General features: G+C 36.4%; 1 protein-coding gene and 1 pseudogene across 1 annotated transcript in view; one reads left to right on the plus strand and one right to left on the minus strand.

Annotated features, from left to right (window-relative positions):
* Positions 1–22,981, plus strand: part of BCL2L13 (BCL2 like 13) — a 90,526-nt gene that overhangs the window by 50,617 nt on the left and 16,928 nt on the right. The gene's annotated exons all lie outside the window — the stretch shown is intronic.
* On the minus strand, positions 45–1,126 carry LOC102890934 (annotated as a pseudogene).

Here is a 22,981-nt window from a genome sequence, read left to right on the forward strand (position 1 = left end):
TAAAATAATTTTTTATTGCTCAGGATATTTTTTCTAGTGTCTTGTTTTTTTTTTTTTTTTAATGAATACAAATTCAAACTTAGGGAAGCTCTTGAAAATCAAAACGAAACAACAAAGCTTTTATATCATTTACTAACCTGTTCTTGTCTTAGGAGAGAGAGGGTAGTTCATGTAAGATTAAAACTAAGTGTGGTGGTATGAAAAAAGACAATATCATTATTGACAAAGTTATAAATAGGTGGCATTTGCAGAAAAGAGGCCCTTGAAAGTTTCTAAACAATAGTAAAATCATTTAGGAAATTTAAAAGTGTCTAATAGGCCAAAAAGGGAATGAGGTTAGTAAATTGCCTCAAGACTTTGAATAAAATACTGAATTTGAAAGTTACTGGGACTTGGATATGTAAAAATAGGGTGGTAAGTTGGATTATGCTTATAGTTCAAATAAACTACTCTGACAATACACCACTTCACAGGTCACGTGCTTTTCCAGGGACTTTTCTTTCCCTTAGTGGGTCCTGGCAGAAGGTTTGCTCAGCCCTTTTTAAGATAACTGCTTAGCCCCAAAGCTAAAACATGAGAAAGGAAGAGAGGTGGAATGAACACCTTAAGAGATTCTACAGAGAAAACACCCCCTTTTCTCATGCTCTACTTTTCCTCATGCTTAAAGAAACAGAGCATTCAACTTTCCTGAAGTAGAACTTTTTAGGAATATTTACAGGTCTATGGGACCAGTCAGACACAAATTTTACACGTTTCTTCAAAGCATTAACTTCTTTATCCTTTTACAACTTCTGACTGAAAGCTTTAGTCTCTGCTGGTGTACATTTCCACATCAACCATAATCTGCCCATCTTCTTGTGCAGAAGGGCTGTCATAGTTGCGACCTACCTCTTGAACTACTCTCTCCTGATTCATGTTGTGCATCTGAAAGAAAGAGTCTTCTCCATACCTCCATTGTGGATAGAGAATGAGGCAGGTACATGTTCCAGCCCCTCAATTTTCTACTGCCATTGTCATTGCCATTGCTGTTGATTATGGGTAGCTCTGCCCAGGAACCTTCTTTTCCTATATGATGCTTGTAAAGGAAGAAGAAAACTGTAGCAAATGTTATGTATTCCTTTTTTGATTTTTAATTTTATTATGATGTAGTGCATCAAAGTTTGTTGATTATAATTTGTTACGGAGGAAGTATTTTATTCAACTAAAATATGTGTGCTAAAGAAAAGAGAAATAATATGGATAACTAATTTGTTAATATTTAAAATGTGTTTTTCTCTCTAAATTTGAATGCCCAGTCTGTATTTTACATTATTGGGTCTAAGCAACACTTGTTTTTTGCCGTTTAAAACCAAGAGATTGCTTTTCAGTCAGTTGGTGAAACTGTTTCCTCTAATACAAAGTGTCAGCATGAATTACCTTTACTTTGTGTTAAACACTACATTGACAGCTCTTAAAACCATTAGGGCACTCTTCCAGAGAAGACTCATTTGGCTACTTGATGTTGCATGTCTATTATATAAAGTCTGTCCTATGATTTTCACAGGTAATGTGTTTGTCTTCAGCCACTTGAACGTGACATCAGGGTGAAACAAAGTGCAAAAGTCTGTGTGCAGGTTTTTTGTTTGGATATAAGTTTTTAACTCCTTTGTGTAAATACTAAAGAGTACAATTTAGTAAGAGAATGTTTAATTTTGTAAGAAACCACCAAGCTGTCTTCCAATGTGGCTGTACCATTTTGCATTCTCACTGGCAATGAATGAGAGTTCCTGTTGCTCCACATTCTTGTCAGCATTTGTGTTGTCAGTGTTCCAGATTTTGGCCATTCTAATAGGTGCATAGTGGTATCTCATTTTTTGTTTATTAAATTTTATAGATTAATTTTTAATAGTTCCAAGTCAGGACAACTCACTGTCCATCAACAGGTAAATGGATAAACAAGTTTATGATACCCATACAATGGAATACAGCTTAGCAATAAAAAGGAATGAACTGTCATGCACTGCACGTTTGTGGGGAACCTGGTGCTAAACCATTAGTAGAAGACCTGCTTCTGGGTAGGGGTTTCGTATGTAGCAGAGCAGCTCCCTCGTTGAGATCTATTGAAAGTGAGCCCTCAACACAAGGGTTTGTCCGTCTCCTCCCCTACCCCTGTGCCTGGCATGCAGCAGTGGTGTGGGGGAAAGGGAGAGCTGCCCTCATTTTTTACCCTTCTCTTCCCCTTTTCTCTGGGGCCAGGCCCTCCCTGGGGGCATCACCCAAGCAAACTGCCTATGAGCTCCGCTCACAGGGGTCCACGGGTCTGGCAGCACAATGGGAGGTGGATCCCCAGACCGAAGGGGGCACCCACCCGCCTCCCTGCCTCTAAAAAAAAAATAAATAAATAAAAAGGAATGAACTTCTGATACATTCAGTGACCTGAATAAATATCAAAAATGTTTTGAATGAAAGACTTTTTGATTACTTATATGAAACTCTTAAAAAGGCAATTTTATGGTAATAAAATGATCACTGGTTGCCTAGGGCCAAAGAGCAGCGGAGGGATTCGGGAGGGAAGAACAGAAGGGAATCTTTTGGCATGTTGTAGATGTTTCCTATCTTGTTTTTTGTCCACTCTTTTTTTTTTTTTTGCCTTTTTCCCCCAGCTTTGTTGAAGTATAATAGACAATTAGTTGCTCATATTTACATTGTATAATTCAGTGATTTTTTTTGTCAACTATAGATGGCATATAATAATATATCAGTTTCAGTTGTACAGCATAGTGATTAGAGATCTATATAACTCACAAAGTGGTCACCCTACTAAATTTAGTACTCCTCTCCCCTTTACATATTTTTACAACATTGTTGACTATTTTCCTTATGCTACACTTTATATCTTCATGACTATCTTGTATCTATCCACTTGTACATTTTAATCCCTTTACCCTTTTTCACCGTTTTCACCATCCCTCCAACTCCCACTCCCATCTATGAGCCTGAGCCTTCAAAACTCATAGATACAAACTCTCTATATCTATGAGTTTGTTTCCATTTTTGTTCTTTATTTTGTTCTTTAGATTCCACATGTATGTGAAATTGTATGGTATTTGTCTTTATCTGACTTACTTCATTCAGCACAATACCCTCTAGGTCCACCAAGGCAATATCTTTTCCACCACCTTCGTTTTATGATGAACTATAGAAATAATCCCTGAAAGTATAGTGTTATCATCACCTTTGTTTTAGTCTGTGTGTCTTTTAATCTGAAGTGAGTCTCTTGTAGGCAGCCTATGTAGAAGTCTTGTTTTCTTATCTATTCAGCCACTCTGTCCTTTGGTTGGAACACTTAATTCTTTTCCATTTGAGGAACTTGTTGATAAATATGTAGTTATTACCATTCTTTTTTCATGTTTTTTTTCCCCCACTCTTTAATTCCCCCCCACCTCCACGTCCGCCTCTGACCTATGGATGTTGCCATTTCCCCTTAAGAACTGGATCTCTGAAGGCAGGGCATCTCCTCCCACATGCTCGCGACATGCACTCGGGGCCTGGTGCACCCAGGGCCTAGCACCCCTGGTGCACTCAGGGGGCCTGGTGCGCCCAGGGCCTGGCGCACCTGGGATATGGTCCATTGCTCCACCTGGGACACTTCTGCGTGTAAAGAACTTAGGACCTTCTGCGTGTAAAGCAGACATGTTAACCACCACACTATGGAGCCACCCCCTATTTTCATGTTTTTGATCCATGTTTTTTCTTCTTAAAGAAGGCCGTCCAACAATTCCTGTAATACTGGCTTAGTGGTGATAAATTCCTTTAGCTTATTTTTATCTGGGAAGCTCTTTATCTGTCCTTTGATTCTAAATGATAGCTTTGCTGGATAAAGTATTGTTGTTTGTAGATCCTGGGTTTTCAACACTTTGAAAATTTTGTGCCAAGCCCTTCTGTCCTGCAAAGTTTCTTTTAAGAAATAAGCTGCTAGTCTTATGGGAGCTCCCTTGTAAGTAACTAATTGCTTTTCTCTTGCTGCTTCTAAGATTCTCTCTTTGTATTTAACGTTTGGCATTTTAATTATGTGTCTTGGTGTGGGCCTCTTTGGGTTCATTTTTTTGGGGACTCTCTGAGCTTCTCCAGGTTAGTGAAGTTTCCCATCATTATTTCTTCAAATAGATTTTCAACTTCTGTCGTCCCTCTTCAGGTGCCTCTCTGACACGGACGTTGTTTCCTTTAATTTTGTCCCTTAGGCTCCCTAAATTATTATTATATTCTTGGTTACTTTTTTCTTGCCATTCTGATTGGGTGTCCTTGGCTTCCTCAACCTCTATATTGGTGTTTCAATCCTCTTCTTACTCCACTCTGTTGATTCCCTGCAATATACTCTTCATCTCAGATATTATATTCTTCATTTCTGACTGGTTCCCTTTTATAATTTTCATATCCATTTTTATGTTTTTTTTATCTTTGTTAAAGGTCTCACTGAGTTCATCTACACTTCTCCCAAATTCATCGAGCATCTTTATAATCAGTGTTTTGAATTCTGTATCTGTGAGATTGCTTGACTCAACTTCTTTGTCTTCCCATTTTGTCTGCCTTTCTGTATCTGTTTCTATGTAGTAATAAGCAAAGCTCCTAAGTTTCCTGGTCTTATTAGTGCAGCTTTGTGTGGTAGGTGTCCAGTGGCACAGTCCTGAGAGGGGTTCAGCGGCAGGCCAAGTTTAACCCCAGCCTGTGCCCTCCGGGGCCACCTGTTAATATTCAGCAAGGAATCCAAAGCTGTGCTTATAGTTGCCACAAGAAGCCACGCCAGAAACCGAGATCAGCTACCATCAGTGTGAGTCTTGGTACTGCTCAGCATGTGTCACCGGACTCACCAAGAACACAGCGGAATGTGGCTTGGGTGGGGCCATGAATTGAGAGAAGTGGAATTTCAGGGAATGCTCTGGGCTGAGTGACCTCTGTTTTCCAGTTTGATGACACTTCAATTTTGGCAGCTCTGCATCTGCACACTGGGAGGGGAGAGGGCTCAACAGAGGATACCACCAGCACTTGTGCCCTGTAGAAAGTCTCACCTCCGGCCCTCGCTCTGACAACTCAGTATCCCTCTGTAAGTACTTGGTGTCTGCTGAGGAGCTGACTGGGCGCTGATGCTCAGAGCGAGCAGGTCCGTCACTGTGAATGTCTAGTTGCAAACATGGCCCCTTTTAGAGGCGGTTGCAGCTGCTGCAGCCTCTGTCCCATTCTGCCACTCAGGACCAGGCAGCTTTGCAGCCTCCTGTCTTTGCTCCCTTGTACCTCCAATCATTGCAGGGCGATTTCTTATTTTTCTCCTTAGTTGTAGAGCTTCTGTTCATCTAGACCCCCAGGTGACTCTGCTTGCTGTTTGCTCTGTGTTTCTGTTTCAACTTTGATGTGGTCATGAGGGGAGGAGTGAAGCTTCTATCATATACGCCATTTTGCCCTGGAAAATCTCTCATTGTCTTAACTTGCATTTTCCTGATGACATATAATGTGGAACATTCCTATTTTTTCTTTCTATCCTTAAAAATTTTTTTAAATTAAATTACAGTCGATATTCAGTATTATATTAGTTTCAGGTGGACAGCATAGTGATTAGATATTTATATATCCCTGTCCCTGACAACTCTAGTACCCACCTGACACCATTCATAGTTATTACAATATTATCGACTGTATTCTCTATGCTCTACTTTACATCCCCGTATTTGTAACTGCCAGTTTGTACTTAATCTGTTCACCTTTTTCACCCTGTCCCCAAACCCCCGCTCCCATCTGGGAACTATCAGTTTGTTTCTATTTTGTTTGTTCATTTATTTTGTTTTTTAGATTCCACACATAAGTGAAATCATATGTGGTATTTGTCTTTCTCTAACTTATTTCACTTAGTATAATACCCTCTAGGTCCATCCATGTTGTTGCAAATGGTAACATTTCATTCTCTTTTATGACTGAGTAATAGTCCATTGTATATATGTACTGTTTCTTCTTTATCACATTTTCTGTTGATAAGCACTTGATTGCTTCCATGTTGTGGCTATTGTGAATAATGCTGCAATGAACATAGGGATGCATATATCTTTTCAAATTAGTGTTTTGGATTTCTTCGGATAAATACTCAAAAGTGGATTTGCCTGGGTCATATGGTAGTTCTATTTTTAAGTTTTTGTGGAATGTCCATACTGTTTTCCATGGTTGCTGTCCTGATTTGCAATCCTACCAACAATGCATGAAGATTCCCTTTTTTCCATATCCTCGCCAAAACTTGTTTGTTGACTTACTGATGATAGCCATTTTGGCAGGTATGAGGTCATATCTCATCATATTTTTAATTTCCATTTCTCTGATGATTGGTGACATTGAACATCTTTTCATACGTCTTTTGGCCATCTGTATGTCCTCTTTGGAGAAATGTCTATTTAGGTCCTCTGTTCATTTTTTCATTGGATTGTTTATTTTTTTGGTGTTAAGTTGTATGAGTATTTTTGTTTTATAACTTTTAGGTATTAAACCATTATTGGACATATCATTGGCAAATATATTCTCTCATTCAGTTGGTTGTCTTTTTGTTTTGTTGATGGTGCTATGCAGTAACTTTTTAGTTTGATGTAGTCTTCCCCCCGCCCCCCTTTTGTTTCCCTTGTCCAAGGAGACAGCCAAAAAAAATATTACTCAGAGCAGTGTCAGAGAGTTTACCCGCCTGTGTTTTCTTCTAGGAGTTTTATAGGTTCAGGTCTTACATTTAAATCTTTAATCCATTTTGAGTTTATTCTTGTATGTGGTGTGAGAAGGTGGTCTGGTTTCATTTTTTGCATTTATCCAGTTTTCCCATCACCATCTATTAAATAGATTGTCTTTATCCCCTTGTATATTCTTGCTTCTTCTATCATGGATAGACTGACCATATAGGCATGGGTTTATTTCTGTGCTCTATCCTGTTCGTTGATCTAAGTGTCTGCTTTTATGCTATTATCATGCTGTTTTGATTACTATAGCTTTATAGTACAGTTTGATATCAGATAGTGTGATACCTCCAACTTTGTTTTTTTTCTCAAAACTGCTTTGACTATTCAGGGTCTTTTGTAGTTCCCTATAAATTTTAGGATTATTTGTTCTAGTTCTGTAAAAATGCCATTGCTATTTTGATAGGGACTGCATTGAATCAGTAGATTGCTTTGGGTAGTGTGGACATTTTTATCATGTTACTTCTTCTTATTCATGAGTATTATTATGCTTCCATTTATTTGTGTCTTCTTCAGTTTCTTTCTTCGGAGTCTTATAATTTTCTCAGTACAGTTCTTTTACCTCCTTGATTAAATTTATTCATAGGTATTTTATTTTTTTGGTGCAGTTTTAAACAAGTTTGTTTTTTAATTTCTCTTTCTGATAGTTCATTATTGGTGTATAAAAATGCAACTGATTTCTGAGTATTAATTTTGTATCTTGCTACTTTACTGAACTCATTTATCAGTTCTAGCAGTTTTTGTGTGTGTGTGTGGAATCTTTAGGGTTCTCTATAACCTAGTATGTCATTTGCTGGAGCATCTTTTCATATGCTTATTTGCCATGTGTATGTCTTCTTTGGTGTGGTGTCTGTTAAGGTCCTTGGCCCATTTTTAAATTGGATTGTTTATTTTCTTATTGTTGATCTTTAAGAGTTCTTCATATATTTTGGATAACAGTCTTTTATCAGATGTGTCTTTTGCAAATATTTTCTTCCATTCTGTGGCTTGTCTTCTCATTCTCTTGACATTGTCTCTCACAGAGCAGAAAATTTTAATTTTAGCAAAGTCCAGATTATCAATTATTTTTTTCATTGGTTATGCCTTGGCGTTTTATCTAAAAAGTTATCACCAAGCCTAAGGTCATCTGGATTTTCTCTTTTGTTATGTTCCAGGAGCTTTATAGTTTTGCATTTTACATTTGGGTCTGTGATCCATTTTGAGTTAATTTTTGTAAAGCGTTTATGATCTGTGTCTAGATTCTTTTTTTTTTTTTTTCATGTGGATGTCCAGTTGTTCCATCACCATTTTTGAAAAGGCTGTCATTTTTTCACTGTATTGCCTTTGCTTTTTTGTCAAAGATCAATTAACTGTATTTATGTGGGTTTATTTTCTGGGCTCTATATTCTATTCCATTGATCTGTTTGTCTATTGTTTTACTAATACTATAGCGTCTTCATTACTCTGGCTTTATAATAAGTCTAGAAGTCAGGTAGTGTCAGTCTTCCAACTTTTTTCTCCTTAATATTGTGTTGGCTATTCTCAGTCTTTTGTGTCTCTATATAAGCTTTAGAATCAATTTGTCAATATCTATTAAAAGACTTGCTGTGATTTTGGTTGGGATTGCATTGAATCATTAGATCAAGTTGGGAAGAACTGGCATCTTAACCATATTGCGTCTTTCTGTCCATGAACATGAAATATCTTTCCATTTATTTCTTTTTTGATTTCTTTCATCAGGTTTGTAGTTTTTCTCATTTAGATCTTATACCTATCTTGTTAGATTTATACCTTAGTATTTCTTTTTTGAGGTGCTTACGTAAATGGTATTGTGTTTTTAATTTCAAGTTTCACTTGTTCATTGCTAGTATATAGGAAAGCAGTTGACTTTTGTATATTAACCTGTATCCTGTAACCTTGCTATCATTGTTTATTAATTCTAGGAGTTTTTTGTCTGTTCTTTTGGATTTTCTACATAGACGACCATGTAATCTGTGAGCAAGACAGTTCTATGTATTCCTTCCCAATCTGTATACATTTTATTTCCTTATTAAAATTTCTAGGCCATCTAGTATCATGTTGAAAAGCAGTGGTGAGAGGGGACATTTTTGCCTTGTTCTGATCTTAGTGAGAAAACTAGTTTCTCTCCATTAAGCATGATGTTAGCTGTAGGCTTTTTGTAGGTATTCTTTATCAAGTTGAGAAGCTTTATCAAGTTGAGAAGGTTTCCCTTTAGTCCTAATTTACTGAGAATTTTATTATGATTGGATGTTACTTTTGTCGAATGCTTTTCTGCATCTATTGATAAGATCATGTGGTTTTTCTTTTGCAGCCTGTGGATCTGATGGATTACATTGTTTTTTGAATGTTGAGCCAGTCTTGCATACCTGGGATAAATCTCATTTGGTCTTGGCATATATTTCTTTTTTGTACATTGTTGGATTTTGTTTGCTAATATTTTTGAGAATTTTTGCATCTGTAGTTTTCTTTTAATGTCTTTGATTTTGGAATTAGTGTAATACTGCTCTTATAGAATGCGTTAGAAAGTATTTCTTTTATTTCAATCATCTGAAAGAGATTGTAGAGATTTGGTATATTTTCTTCCTTAAATGTTTGGTAGAATTCACCAGTGAACCTGCCTGCCCCTGGTCCTTTCTGTTTTGGAAGTTTATTAATTATTTACTCCATTTTAAAAATAGATATAGGCTTATTCAGTTTGTATATTTTTTCTTGTGGGAGCTTTGGCCGATTATGTCTTTCACAGAATTGGACCATTTCATCTAGGTTATCAAATTTGTGGGAATAGAGTTGTTCATAGCCTTAATTATCCTTTTAATGTCCATGGGATCAGTAGGGATGTCCTATCTTTCATTTCTGATATTAGTAATTTGTGTTCTCTTTTTTTTCTCAATTAGCCTGGCTTATTGATCTTCTCAAAGAAACATCTTTTGGTGTTGTAGATGTTTTTTCTATTGATTTCCTATTTTCAACTTCATTGATTTCTGTTATTTTTATTATCTTCTGCTTACTTTGGATTTAATTTTCTATTTTTTTTTCTAGTTTACTAAGGAGGAAGCCTAGATGATGGATTTTAGGTCTTCTTTTCTAATATATGTATTCAATGCTATAAATTTCCGTCTAAGCACTGCTTTCACTGTTTCACACTAATATTAATAAAGTTTTAATTTTTATTTAATTAAAAATATTTTAAAATGTCTCTTGAGATTTATTCTTTGACTCATGTATTATTTAGAAGTCTGTTGTTTAATCTTTAGGTATTTTAGGGATTTCCAGCTATCTTCTGTTACTGGTTTCTAGTTGTATTCCATTGTAATTTGAGAGTAGATATTGTATGATTTCTGTTCTTTTAAATTTGTTAAGTCACTGTGTTTCATGTCCCAGAGTGGTCTAGGTGAATATTCCATGTGAGCTTGGAAAGAATGTATGTCTTCTGTTACTGGATGACGTAGAATTACATAGATGTCCTTTGTAGCCAGTTGTTTGGTGGTGGTGTTGAGTTCAGCTATGTCTTTAGCGATTTTCTGCCTGCTGGATCATTTCTGATGGAGGAGTGTTGAAGCCTCTAATAATAATGGTGGATTTATTTATTTCTTCTTGCAATTCTATCAGTTTTTGCCTTTTATAGTTTCAGACTCTACTGGTAGGTGCATACACATTAAAGATTATTATTTTCTGTAGTTTGAAAATTATATGCATAGGTGTAGTGTTTTGACATTTATTCTACTTTATGTTCCCAGAGCTTCCTGAATCTATGGTTTAGTGTTTGACATAAATTTGGGGGGAAGTTCTCAGTCATTATTGTATCAAATATTACTTCTATTCCTTTCTTTCATCTCCTCATATTTCAATTACGTATACGTTACACCTTTTGTAGTGGTCCCACAGCCCTTGGATAGTCTGCTCTGTTTTTTCCATCTTTGTTATCTTTGCTATTCAGTTTTCAAAGATTCTGTTGAGATATCCTCAAGCTCAGAGATTCCTAAGCCTTGTCTAGTCTAGCAATAAGCCCATCAAAGGTACTCTTCATTTCTGTCACAGTGTTTTTCATCTCTAGCTTTTCTTTTGGTTCTCTCTTAGAATTTCCATCCCTCTGCTCACATTACGCATCTGTTCTTGCATGCTATCTACTTCATCCATCAGAGCCCTTAGCTTATTAATCACAGTTGTTTTAAATTCTTGGTGTGATAATTCCAACAGCTGCCATATCTGGTTCTGATGCTTGCTCCATCTCTTCGAATTGGTTTTTGCCTTTTGGTTTGCCTTGTAATATTGTCTTGATGGCTGGACATGACGTATTGGGTAAAAGGAACTGCTGTAAATAGGCCCATAGTAATGTGGTGGTGAGCTAGGGGAAAGGGGAAGCATTCTGTAGTCCTGTGATCAGATCAGTCTTTTACTGAGCCTATGCCTTTGCACGGTGACCTTCACAAGTGTTTTTAATTTTTTTTCTCTCCTCTTGGTTGTAGCACAATGGCTAGAGTGGGCTGGAGTTGGATGTTTCTCTCAACCCTGCATCAGTTAGGCTCTGATAATATACCAGCAGGTTAGGCTCTGGTTAACTAATTTTCCCTGGAGGCAGGCCTTGTTAAGAACAGAGTGCTCTGGCTATTTCAAAATGATTTCTTTTCCTCGCATCCTGCCAGAAGCATGAGGGGATTTTTCTCTGGTATTTGTTGTGAGTACCCAGTCGAGCTCCTGGAGATAAAGCTCACAAAATTATGGGGTTCTTCCCATGACTGAATTTCTTGAAGTTTTTAATGCTCAGTGTTGTACACACTGTGCCTCTAGTAATTTATCAGTTATAGTTCAGGTTTTCCTACCTCAACACTGGTTCCCAGGGCATATCCCCTGTGGTATGTAAGCTGTGACTCCCTTTGACTGTCACTTCAGTTTTGGTTTGCCCTGTGACCTTATTTCTCTTACAGATCTAATAAGAGTTACTGATTTTTCACTTTATTCGGCTTTTTACTTGTTATTAGAATGGAGTGGCGACTTCCACTTCTCCCAGAAACCAGAAGACAAAATGACCTCAAGCTGAGACTTTAAAAAAAAAGGATCTATATCATTTGTTCTTAGTTACTTCAACCATGGGCACATTTCTATGAAATCTTTGAAATGTCTATATGGAATATAGAAGCAATAATCACAGGCTGCACCAACTCTTGTTCTTTCTCTTGGTTTTTCCTGAGAAGCAGAATGACCTGGTAGTGTTTACTACTGTCTAACTACATAGCCTTAGATGAATCATTTTTATGCATATTTTTAGATTATTTATAAACTAATTAAATCATTGATAGTCCCTGCTCATTTTAAAAGGAGTTTGTGAAGATTAATTAATGTCTATAATATTGTTTAAGCCCTTCAGAGATTATTTTTCAGTATACAGTAAACCTTAATTGATTGCATGTGTTATGCTAGACTAGTACACAAAAGTTAAATAGAGTATAGGCTCTACTTTTGAGCTGAGATCTAGTTGAGGAAACATAAATGTATATAACTGTGTGCAGCATGTTATGTGCCGTAAGGTAGGTGTGTTCGAAGTGTAGTAGGAAGACAAAAGCAGGGGATTATTAATTGGGGTGCAATTAGAAATAAAAATTTCTTTAGGATCGTACATCTTAACTATAAGTAGCAATTAGTTTTTCAGAACTGGAGTATAACTTTATATTACTGTTTATACTGGGATTAGAATTATTATGTTATAAGTAGAGTTATAAGTTAGGGATGTGTGTATTTCTTCCTTTATCTTATTTTTTTTACTCTGCTGGAGAGTAGTAACTTAAGAACATGATTGGAAATAACAAGATTTGTTTGTGGCCCATGCTCTACTAAATATTATCCTGTGTTTGGAGGGAATTTGTTTAACTTCTAGGAGCTTCTGTTTCATCCACTACAAATGGGAAGAATAGCTTCTCTATCTAACAAAAATAACGATATAAAAGTGTTTTATGAAATGTTACATTTCATATATTTCTCTGAGTATTTTTTTTCTCTTCTTAAGTCCGATTGAAGTTTCCTTTGAGTTTTAATTTTGACTTATTTGCCTTGCAGCATAATTAGGGCACAAACTAGTTGGCATACTATGATTCTTCCTGACTCATCCTTGTTCCCTCCCTCCTTTTTCTCACTGTCTTTTCATTTCCTGGGATTGTGTTGCTACAATAGAAGTAAGACTGTCTCTTGAAAAGGGCAGTACAAGTCCACTGTGGTAAGGCTTCTCTTTCATTTTCTTCTATGTCATGTACTAAACTAAATACTTATTATGAAAAATTTAGTTTTAGATTACATAAAAGATTATTGGGGGAAATGTCATATGTCTTTTTGACTTTTTTCTCTTTAACTTGAAGCCACTCATTTCTATTTTAAGAATAGCAAACCTCAAAAAGTGTTTTGGTGATTTTTTTTTAGAAGTCAAGAATAAGTGAAAACTGTCTCTTGGAAATTTTAGGTAAGAATTTGTTAGAGTTTTCACATAGTTTGTGATCTAAAATCAGTTAAGTGGGTTTTGAAGCTGAAATAATTTTAGTGTAGTTAACAGTAAGTACTGTTTCATGAAATCTGTTTTATATATGAGTGTGGATGTTTACCGCACTGTGTTCTAAAATGTATTTTTGTGCGTCTCTGTCATCATATTAAGTGGAAAATTACTTCTAGAATATTTTCTTCACATCCTTCATTTTCTTATTTTAGATTAATAGTGATCCAAGAGGCATTTGGTTGTTAGTATCCTGTCTGAATGAAGAAAAGCAGTTATCCATTTTTATTTTTTAAGATGAATACTTAAGAGAGGGATATTGTATAAAGGCTGAGAAGTGATGATAAAGGTTTATTGGCACATTGGTGAGTCCCTAGGTGAGTTTACCAGTGAATATGGTCTTTGGTGTTCTGACAGATGGAAATGTTAAATCTCTAGGAGATCGGTTCATCAGCAGTTACAGCCCTGAAGTTACTGCTTTGTGTTTTTTGTATCAGTGGGACTAAAGAGATAGATATTTCCAACGATATAAATATTTTGTGCTAAAAATGATTAGATTGGAATGGCTCTAAGAATAATTGTAGATATTATTCCCTAAATGTGCTAAGTTTTAGGTAAAATATTACCCCAAACAGTGCTCTAACTTTTAGTGAAAACCTAGTCTTCATTAATGACAGTAATTGTTAAGAAAGAGGTTTCTGTTTTTATATTTTTGTTTTATATGAATTGGTCTAATGGTCATCTCTTTTTTTTTTTTTTAAACTTCTAACATCAAAGCACAAAATTGTTGACGAATATTCATTAAAACGTCACATTCCAAGTACAGAAATAAATTGTAAGGTAGGGAGGCCATGACAGCCAGGAAAAAATCAATTAAATCCAAATTGGTTTTCAATCAAGATATTATTCCAAAGTTGTAATTTGACAAACTTGCTGATCTAAGTATCTTGGAAAAGAAGAAAATTTCTTCTAGATGTGGGACAAAAATGTTAACTCTTTTGTTAGCTTTGAGCTGTTAAAAAGAAAAATTCATTTCTTTGTAACTAAATTCTATTTCAGTTTGTTAATTTTTTCCTTATGTCTTCATGATGGAACTTTTGAAATTTCTGTTTCACTTGTTTTGGTTTCGAGACCTAAAGACAAAGTAGCAAAGATCTCCTTTCTGAGGATTAAAATTGTTACTATTTTTGTTATGGTTCTTTTTGTTTTTGCTTTTGTCTTTTAAATCCGTTCTTGTTACTAGAGGTTGTTTTTAGAAGTACAGATAAACAACTTGTTGAGAATTTCTATCAGTGAGCACTTAAGACCTTGCTGACCCCTGGATAACCCTTCTGTTTGAAGAGCTGTGTAATTGTAAGGCCCGCTCTGTGAATCCAGCTGACTGTACATCTTTTGAAATGATGTGGAACAGATTACAAAGCTTTTAGAGTGTGAACAGAGAATGAGAGCAGATGTGATTTTAAGACTAAGAATAAAGAAGCATGAGAAATTACATTCCTTATTTCAAATATCTTGGGACGTGGAAGTGGTTTGTAGCACTTTTTTGAGTTTTTTAGATGAAAATTTAAAAATGTTAACAGAAGACTAAAAAAAATATACAATTTTAATTTACTCGGAGTGGAGTAACTGGTGTTCTTTGACTGTTCTGTATAACTCTGAAATACAAATTCTTGGAGAAAATAGGATGGTCTTGCTTCTAGGGGTGGTATACTGATCATTCAGTAGTATAATTCTGTTGACTTTCTTTTCCAACTTTTTCCTCTTAACAGAAAGTCTAGTTTTAAAATGTTCAAAATTTCAATAATGAAAAAAATTTAATCTTAAATAATGCCTCATTATCTTTACTTTTAGAACATTGCAGAGGTTTGGGAGTAGAGGATAATAAAGCTGCCATCCAAATTGTTTACTTTCTCATTTGGAGATTTTTGAGAGAGCAAGTAAATAAGTGTAAATAAGTGTACTAAAGTAAAGTTAAAGGATAATTATGAACTTTGTGCTACTTTATACCATTACTGCTCTTCTTTACTACCTTTTTCTTCCTCCTTGTAAAATTATTCTTTATGTAAGCCTTCATTTCTGGTCTTCACAAGGTAGAGCTCCTTGAAGAGATAACTTAATAAACAGTTAAGCTTTTGAATGTGTAAATTATGTGGCACAGAGAAAGGCCTTTGTAACAAGCATTGGAGGATCTGCATGACTAATTAGAATTGTGTTCTGGCAAAGAGGTAGGTAAATATAACTTCACAGGAAAATTTAGCTTAACTGTTGATCTGACTTTGGTGATTAGGTCTTCCTCTCTTGGACCTCCAGTTATACTCTTCCAAGAAGCTTACAGAAATGGTTTCCTGAATCGCTATGTTCATTCTGTTGCACACTGTTATTCTTAATTATTGATGATTTATCAAGAATTAGCAAAGCTCAGAATATCTTTAGTAGCACTGAAAACTCTAAATCACCTTACTTCTGCCTGATCATTGTGCTTGAGTATATTTGGGCTTTGGGTATGATGTGAAGGAAGTCAAATTGATTAGAACAGAGTTAAACCCATTTTCCTTTCCTAAGATGTAATACCTGGGTCCCACCTTCAAAGGTTCTAATTTGATTGTTGTGGTACGTTGTAACTTTAGCACAGGGAGTCATAAATGTTTCACAGGAGTCTGTAATTAGGCAGCAAAGTTCGAAGACTGCTGTGTTATCTGATCTCCCCAACTAGATTACACTCCTTCAAACAGAGATTATAAACTTTTAAAACTTTAACCCTAAACATAAGGAAGCTAATTGTTTAATTGTTCAAAATAAATATTCAGAAAGCCACAGTGAAGTACAATTTTTTAGTAGGTATTATAGAATACCAAGAAAGGAAATGATAGTTGTATAGTAGGGTGTAATCAGGAACAGCTGGCTGGCTGGCTGGCTAGTTGGCTGGCTGGCTGGCTGGCTGGCTGGCTCGCTCGCTCTCTGTCTCTCTCTCTCTCTTTCAATATTTTTTATTTTTCAACTATATTTAGCATACAATACTATATTAGTTTCAGTTGTACAACATAGTGATTACACATTTAAATAACTCGCAAAGTTATAAATAAGCCTAGTAACCCCCTGACACCAATAAACCTAGTACCACTCTGACACCATACATAGTTACTACAATATTATTGACTATATTTTTTATGCTATAATTTATATCTCCGTAACTATTTTGTAACTACCACTTTGTACTTCTTAATCCCTTTTTCACCGACCCTTCCATCCCCCCTCCCATCTGGTAACCTTCGTGTTCTGTGTATCTGTGAGTTTGCGTTTTTTGTTTATTTTGTTCTTTAGATTCCACATGTACGTGAAATCATATGACATTTGTCTTTCTTAACTTACTCCACCCAGCACAATACCTTCTAGATCCATTATGAATTATCTTTTTCCATCCCTTTACTTTCAGTCTGTGTGTGTCTTTTAATCTGAAGTGAGTTTTTTGTAGGCAGCCTATGTAAGGGTCTTGTTTTCTTATCCATTCATCCACCCTATCTTTTGATTGGAGCATTTAATTCTTTTTCATTTGAAGTATTTGTCGATATATATGTAGTTATTCCCATTTTTATTCATATTTTTGATACATTTTTTTTTCCTCTTAAGTCCCTCCAACATTTCCTGTAATACTGGCTTTGTGATGATTAATTCCTTTAGCTTTTTCTTATCTGGGAAGTTCTTTAATCTGTTCTTCTGATTCTAAATGATAACTTTGCTGGGTAAAGTAATCTTGGTTGTAGATCTTTGCTTTTCTTGACATTGAATATTTTGTGCCAAGCCTTCCTGGCCTGCAAAGTTTCTATTGAGAAATCAGCTGACAGTTTTATGGGAGTTCCTTTATAGGTAACTAATTGCTTCTCTTTTGCTGCTTTTAAGATTTTCTCTGTCTTTAACCTTTGGCATTTTAATTATGATGTGTCTTGGTATGAGCCTCTTTGGGTTCATCTTGTTTGGGACTCTCTGAACTTCCTAGACTTACATATCTATTTCCTTCACCAGGTTAGGAAAGTTTTCTGTCATTATTTCTTCAAATAGATTTTCAGTTTTTTGCTCTCTCTCCTCTCCTTCCAGTACCCCTGTGACACGAATGTTGTTATGCTTGATGTTGTCCCAGAGGCCCCTTAAACTATCATTATTTTTTTGGATTCTTTTTTCTTGTTGCTATTCTGATTGGGTGTCCTCCACTATTCCATGCTCTAAATCCCTGATTTAATTCTCTGTTTCATCCACTCTGTTGATTCCCTCTAATGTACTCTTCATCTCAGATATTGTATTCTTCATTTCTGACTGGTTTCCTTTTATGTTTTCCATCTCCATTTTTGTTTTTTTTATCTCTCTGTTAAAGTTTTCACTGAGTTCATCTACTCTTCCTCTAAGTTCCTTTAGTATCATTATAACCAGTGTTTTGAACTCTGCATCTGGTAGATTGTTTGTCTCCATTTTGTTGTTCTTTTTCTGGAGCTTTGTCCTCTTCTTTCATGTGGGACATGCTTCTTTGTCTCCTCATTTTGGCTGCCTCCCTGTGTCTGTTTTTATGTATTAGGTAGGGCTCTTAAGTCTCCTGGTCTTAGTAGAGTAACTTTATTTAGTAGGTGTCCTGTGGAGCCCAGTGGCACAGTCCTGGGAGGGGTCCAGCTGCAGGCCAAGTTCAGCCGCAGCCTGTGCCCCTCCACAGCCACCTGGTAAGAGTCACCATACAGTCCACAGATGACTGCCTCCCATGCTGGTCTTGTAGGTGCCTCAAGCGGCCAAGCCAGAAACCAAGGCCAGCTGCTACTAGTACAGGACTTGGGGCTGCTTAGCAAGAGGTATGGGGCATGGCAAGGCCAGATGCTGCTTCTTTGGGTTTTGTGAGCTATTGAGAGATTTTAGGAAAGTTCGCAGCAAGAGCCAAGACAGGCCGTTTGTATGGAATAAACCACTGGAAGTGGCTTGGGTGAGCCCACAAGTTGGAAGAGGCAGAGTCTCAGGGAATCCCCTGGGCAGAGAGAGTGACTTTTGTTAGGCAGATTGATATTGATTCACTATGGCAGAAACCTGTGTCTGCAAGCTGGGAGTGGGGAGGCTTCAACAAAGGAACAATGGATACTACCAACACTTCTGTCCAGGTGAAAGCTGCCCCTCCAGCCTTTGCCCTGAAGCCTGACCATTCAGTGCCTCCCCATATGTCCCTAATGCTTCTCAAGCAGCTACCTCAGCACTTATGCTCAGAGTGAACGAGTCTATCAGCGAATAAATCCGGACCCGGGCCCTCTGACTTCTGCAGCCCTTTATCTCACTCAGCCTCAACCTCCTCCGGGTTTCATAGCCAGAGTTTGTGGAAACTTCTCTTCCCAGCACTGGAGCCCTGTGCTGGGGAGCCCAGTGTGCATCCGGGACTCCTTGTCCTCAAGTGGGGAGGGGGCTTTGCAACCAAGATAGCCTCCTGATTCTCTATTGCCACACGTAGTTGTGGGATGAGATTGTTACCGGTTTAAGGTAACCTCTTATGTATGTCCCCAGTTGTAGGGCTTCTTTTCAGCCAGACTACAGGCGACTCCACGTGCTGATTGCTCTGTAATTTTGTTATAGTTTTGGTGTGGTCGCAAGAGAAGGTGTGCCTTCTACACCATCTTGACAGGTCTCCCAGGAACGGCTTCATGAAAGAAGTTTAGTTACATCTTAATGAAAGTGAAGGATTATGTTGGAAAGGAACAAGGAATTAGTTGGATGAGTTTGGGGATCCAGCTTAGGTAGTTTGGAGGGGCTGTTACTCAGAATATCAAGACTTTGTTTATTTGTTAAGTTTTAAATCTTCTGTGTTTGAGCCATTTGTAATATATTCTAAACTGAGCTTTGGTTATGGAAAAAGTAGTCCTGAACCTATTCAGTTCTGCACAGATCTCCACTGAGTGTCTTTCTTCTCTGTGTATAGTAGAAAAAGTTAGTAAACAGATACATTTCCCCTTCACAGAAGCTTGTAGGTCTAGAACAGCAGTTTATGGTACGTGTTATATTGCACATAAAAAATATTCCATCTCGTGGGTTGGTGTTTCCAAGGTGGCAGTCATGCAGAAAGAGCAATGACAGCCATTTCTCAGTAGAAAAGACATGAGATTCAAGAACTGGACCTTCTTGTCTAAGTTCCTCAAAACTAATATTAACTTTCTTTTAATATATATAAGACATAATTAATATAAATCTATTAACATAATATGTATAGAATCTTATAAGGCACATGGGAGGAAAAGGGCTGAGGAAATAAACCAATATAACAAAGATGTTGTAAAAACATATCCTTGATCTTTATGAACTTATAGTTAGGGGATATGAGATATATACACACTATTTACTCTATGCTTTATGGCAAAGAGAACAGATTAATCATTTAAAAGTTTAGAGGTAATGAGAAGGATTCAGAAGGGCAAAATCGAGGGAGAGAGCATTCTGGGTGGAAGGAACAGGATGACTTGAGTCAGAAAAGGTAGAGTTTGAATTCTGTCTTCAGCACTGGTACTGTGAGACCTTGGACAACAGACACCGAGGTATAGTACATATGTGTAGAAATACAGAGATGAAAAAAGAGCTATATCTATCAGTTCCTCAGAAAAATCAAAATAGCTAGTGTTTAGGGCCTCTTTTATATCCAAAGATGGGACCAATTTTCCTGTCAGTCAAGCATTTGTTGAGTATCACTGTTTGCTCAGCATATGTTAGGCATTACAAGGGGGATCACAAAGAAATGAAAATCATATTTTTAACCATGGAGGTGTGTATAGTCAGGGAGATAACTAATACTTGTGAAAAAATTAGTGAGAATTATGGTAGAAAATATATAAGTATGATACTTTGTGTGGCCCAGACTCAGAGCTATGAGTTTAGGAGAAATAAGAGAGGTTACTGGATTCAGTCCAGAGGAGTGGAATTTAAGCCAGATCCTGATAGAGCCAGATGAGGAGTCTTAAACTAGGATCCATGGTATGTTTCAGGGAGACTAAAATTTCCCCCAAAATGGTATGCTGCTTTGTTTGAATGCACAATTTTAAGGGCAGAATCTCACAGCTTTTGTCTTATTTGTAAAACATTTTTTGTCTCTCAAAACGTTAACACCAGTATGTACATGAATAAGAAGACAGGGCTTGGATTTAGTATAGCACTTGTAGGGGACAATGAACAACCTCACCAAGATAAGCCTTCCCTCTTATGTGGGGCACCTAATATATGATTAAGACAAATTGGGGCTAAATGAAAGCTCTAGGAGTAGAGAGGAGAGATTGGTCTTAACTCCTGTAATACCATGTATTGTACTGCAGCCTTTAAAAAATTTTTATATTTGGTTTCCTAGGAAAACATTTAATGTGCTCAGGAAGAGATAATATATTATTCTAAATATTGTATGACTTTGCCCTCTTGCTTTTTAACTGAAGGAGTCAGATTAGTAGAAATAAATTTTAAATGTAGCACTACTCTGGTTCATCAAATTCAAACTGAGCCTTTATCTAACGGCTGGCTGCTGCTGCCTTAAATTTGTCTCTTCTGCTCTGAGTTATTGATGGCCTAAGAGTTGCTATATTAGGTATTGCAGGGAAGTTGAATTCATTTTTTTAGTGGAGCCAAGGTCTGTGTCAAACTCAGCAAGACTATAAGGAAACACTCACCTTCTATGAGATAGAGTCATATCCTTGCTTTATATCCAGATAGACACTGGTATTTTGCCTTCCATGCCTTGGCATCATGTCTGACCTTTCCTATTTCCCTACCTTCATCTTTCTTCACTCATCTTATGCTTTAGAATACTGAAGAACTTGTAGTGCCTGCGTATTTCTTGTCACTGTGTTTTTATTTACGCTTTTCTGCTGCCTAGAGCATCTTTCTCATCTCTTGGTCCATCGGTTCTTATTCTTTAAGAACCAACTCTGTTCTCTCTTCTAAGAAGTTTTCCACAAATCCTCAAATAAGTTTCTCTCCTTCATGCTTCTAGAGTGCCCTGTGTTTCTTTCCTTCACTAGTTTTTAAACTATATTTTAAACTCTTTGAAGGCAGAGATAGTATTGTTTTATCATTAGCATCTAATAGCAGTAAGAAACAACTACTTTCAGGAATAGGAGAAATCCAGTATGACTCCCAGGTTTTTGCCTTAGTTGACTGGAGAAGTGGTGCTTTTCATTTCCAAATTGGATTGCATGGTCAAGGAAACAGGAGCCTTTTGCATAATTCTGATGAAAGATAGTGATTGGTTATATTAGAATAATAGCAAATGTTGAGAGAGAAGGAAAAATATATTTAGCTCTATTAAGATATGTTTTGAAATATATATTTTAAATATTAAAAATATTTAGTACGTAGTGTTTAAACAGAGGGAGAGGAAGATGATGAGATAGATGCTAGGTAAAATAAAAAATTAAGTGTGGGATAAGAGAAATGATGTAGAAGTGGTATTTGTAGTTTATATACTTCAATAGAATAAGCATTATTATCTGGCTCGCTATAATTAATGACTTCTGTTATCAATGGCTATATGGTCTTTATATATTGCATTTGGTTGTGAAGGGACTCTGCTATCATTCATTATTGATGATAGTCTCAGAACTGTTGAGTGGTTTTGCATTACCATTATACTGATGAAAATATAATGAGAGTTTAAAAGAGATAGAATCCAATAAGATTAGAGCTGTGAAGGTCTCTTTTCCTCACGTGGGGTTTGAAGCCTGGGAAAGTAATTTACATGCAGAATGGCACTAATAGCAGAGATCTCTTTTTAAAAAAATTATTAACTAGCATAGATTACTAGTTACTTTGGTACTTTACCCCCTTTGTTTTCTTTAGGTTCAACCTAATTACAAGCACTTTCTCCCCCAAATAATTGGTTGTTTAAATATCTAGCTATATAGCTATCTTGTTTAAGAATAGGTAAAACTCTTAATAATTCAACAGAAGAATCCAATTTAAAAATGAGGAAAAGATTTTAATACACATTGTTCCAAAGATATACAAATGGCCAGTAAGCACATGAAAAGATGTTCAACATCATTAGTCATTAGGAAAGTGCAAATCAGAGCCACAGTGAGGTACCACTTCACATCCTCTAGGATGTCTATAAGAAAAATAAATGTACAGTCACAGGTGTTGATGGGGATGTGGAGAAACTGGAACCTTTATACATTGCTGGGAGGAATATAAAATGGTACAGTTGGTTTGGAAAATAGTTTGGCAGTTCCTCATTAAATTAAACATATAATTATCACATGACCCAGCAATTCCACTTCTAGGTATATACTCAAAAGAACTGCAAATAGGTGGTCAAACAAAAGCTTGTACATGGATTTCATAGCAGCACTCTTCACAGTCGCCAAAAGGTGGCATTAACTCAAGTGCAAACCAACTGATGAATAAATAAAATATGTTATAGACATACAATGAATATATTATGAAGCCATGAAAAGAAATGAAGAACTTAGACTTGGTGCAATATGGACATACCTTGAAAACATTTTGCTAAGTGAAAGAAACCAGTCACAAAAGGCTATGTATTTTATCATTTCATTTATGTGAACTTCCTAGAATAGCCAAGTTCAGAGACAGAAAGTAGATTAATGGTTTGCCAGGAGATAGACAAGGGGAGAATCGGGAGTGACTGCTAAAAGGTTCTCTTTGAGGTGATAGAAATGTTCAGGAATTACTTAGTGGTTATGTTTGCACAGCATTGTGAATATACTAAAAAAAAAAAAAAAAAAAAAAACCCACACATTTATACATCAAAAAATAGAAACTG

This window comes from Pteropus alecto, unplaced genomic scaffold, assembly GCF_000325575.1.
Source record: "Pteropus alecto unplaced genomic scaffold, ASM32557v1 scaffold76, whole genome shotgun sequence".
In the NCBI taxonomy this organism is placed as follows: Eukaryota; Metazoa; Chordata; class Mammalia; order Chiroptera; family Pteropodidae; genus Pteropus; species Pteropus alecto.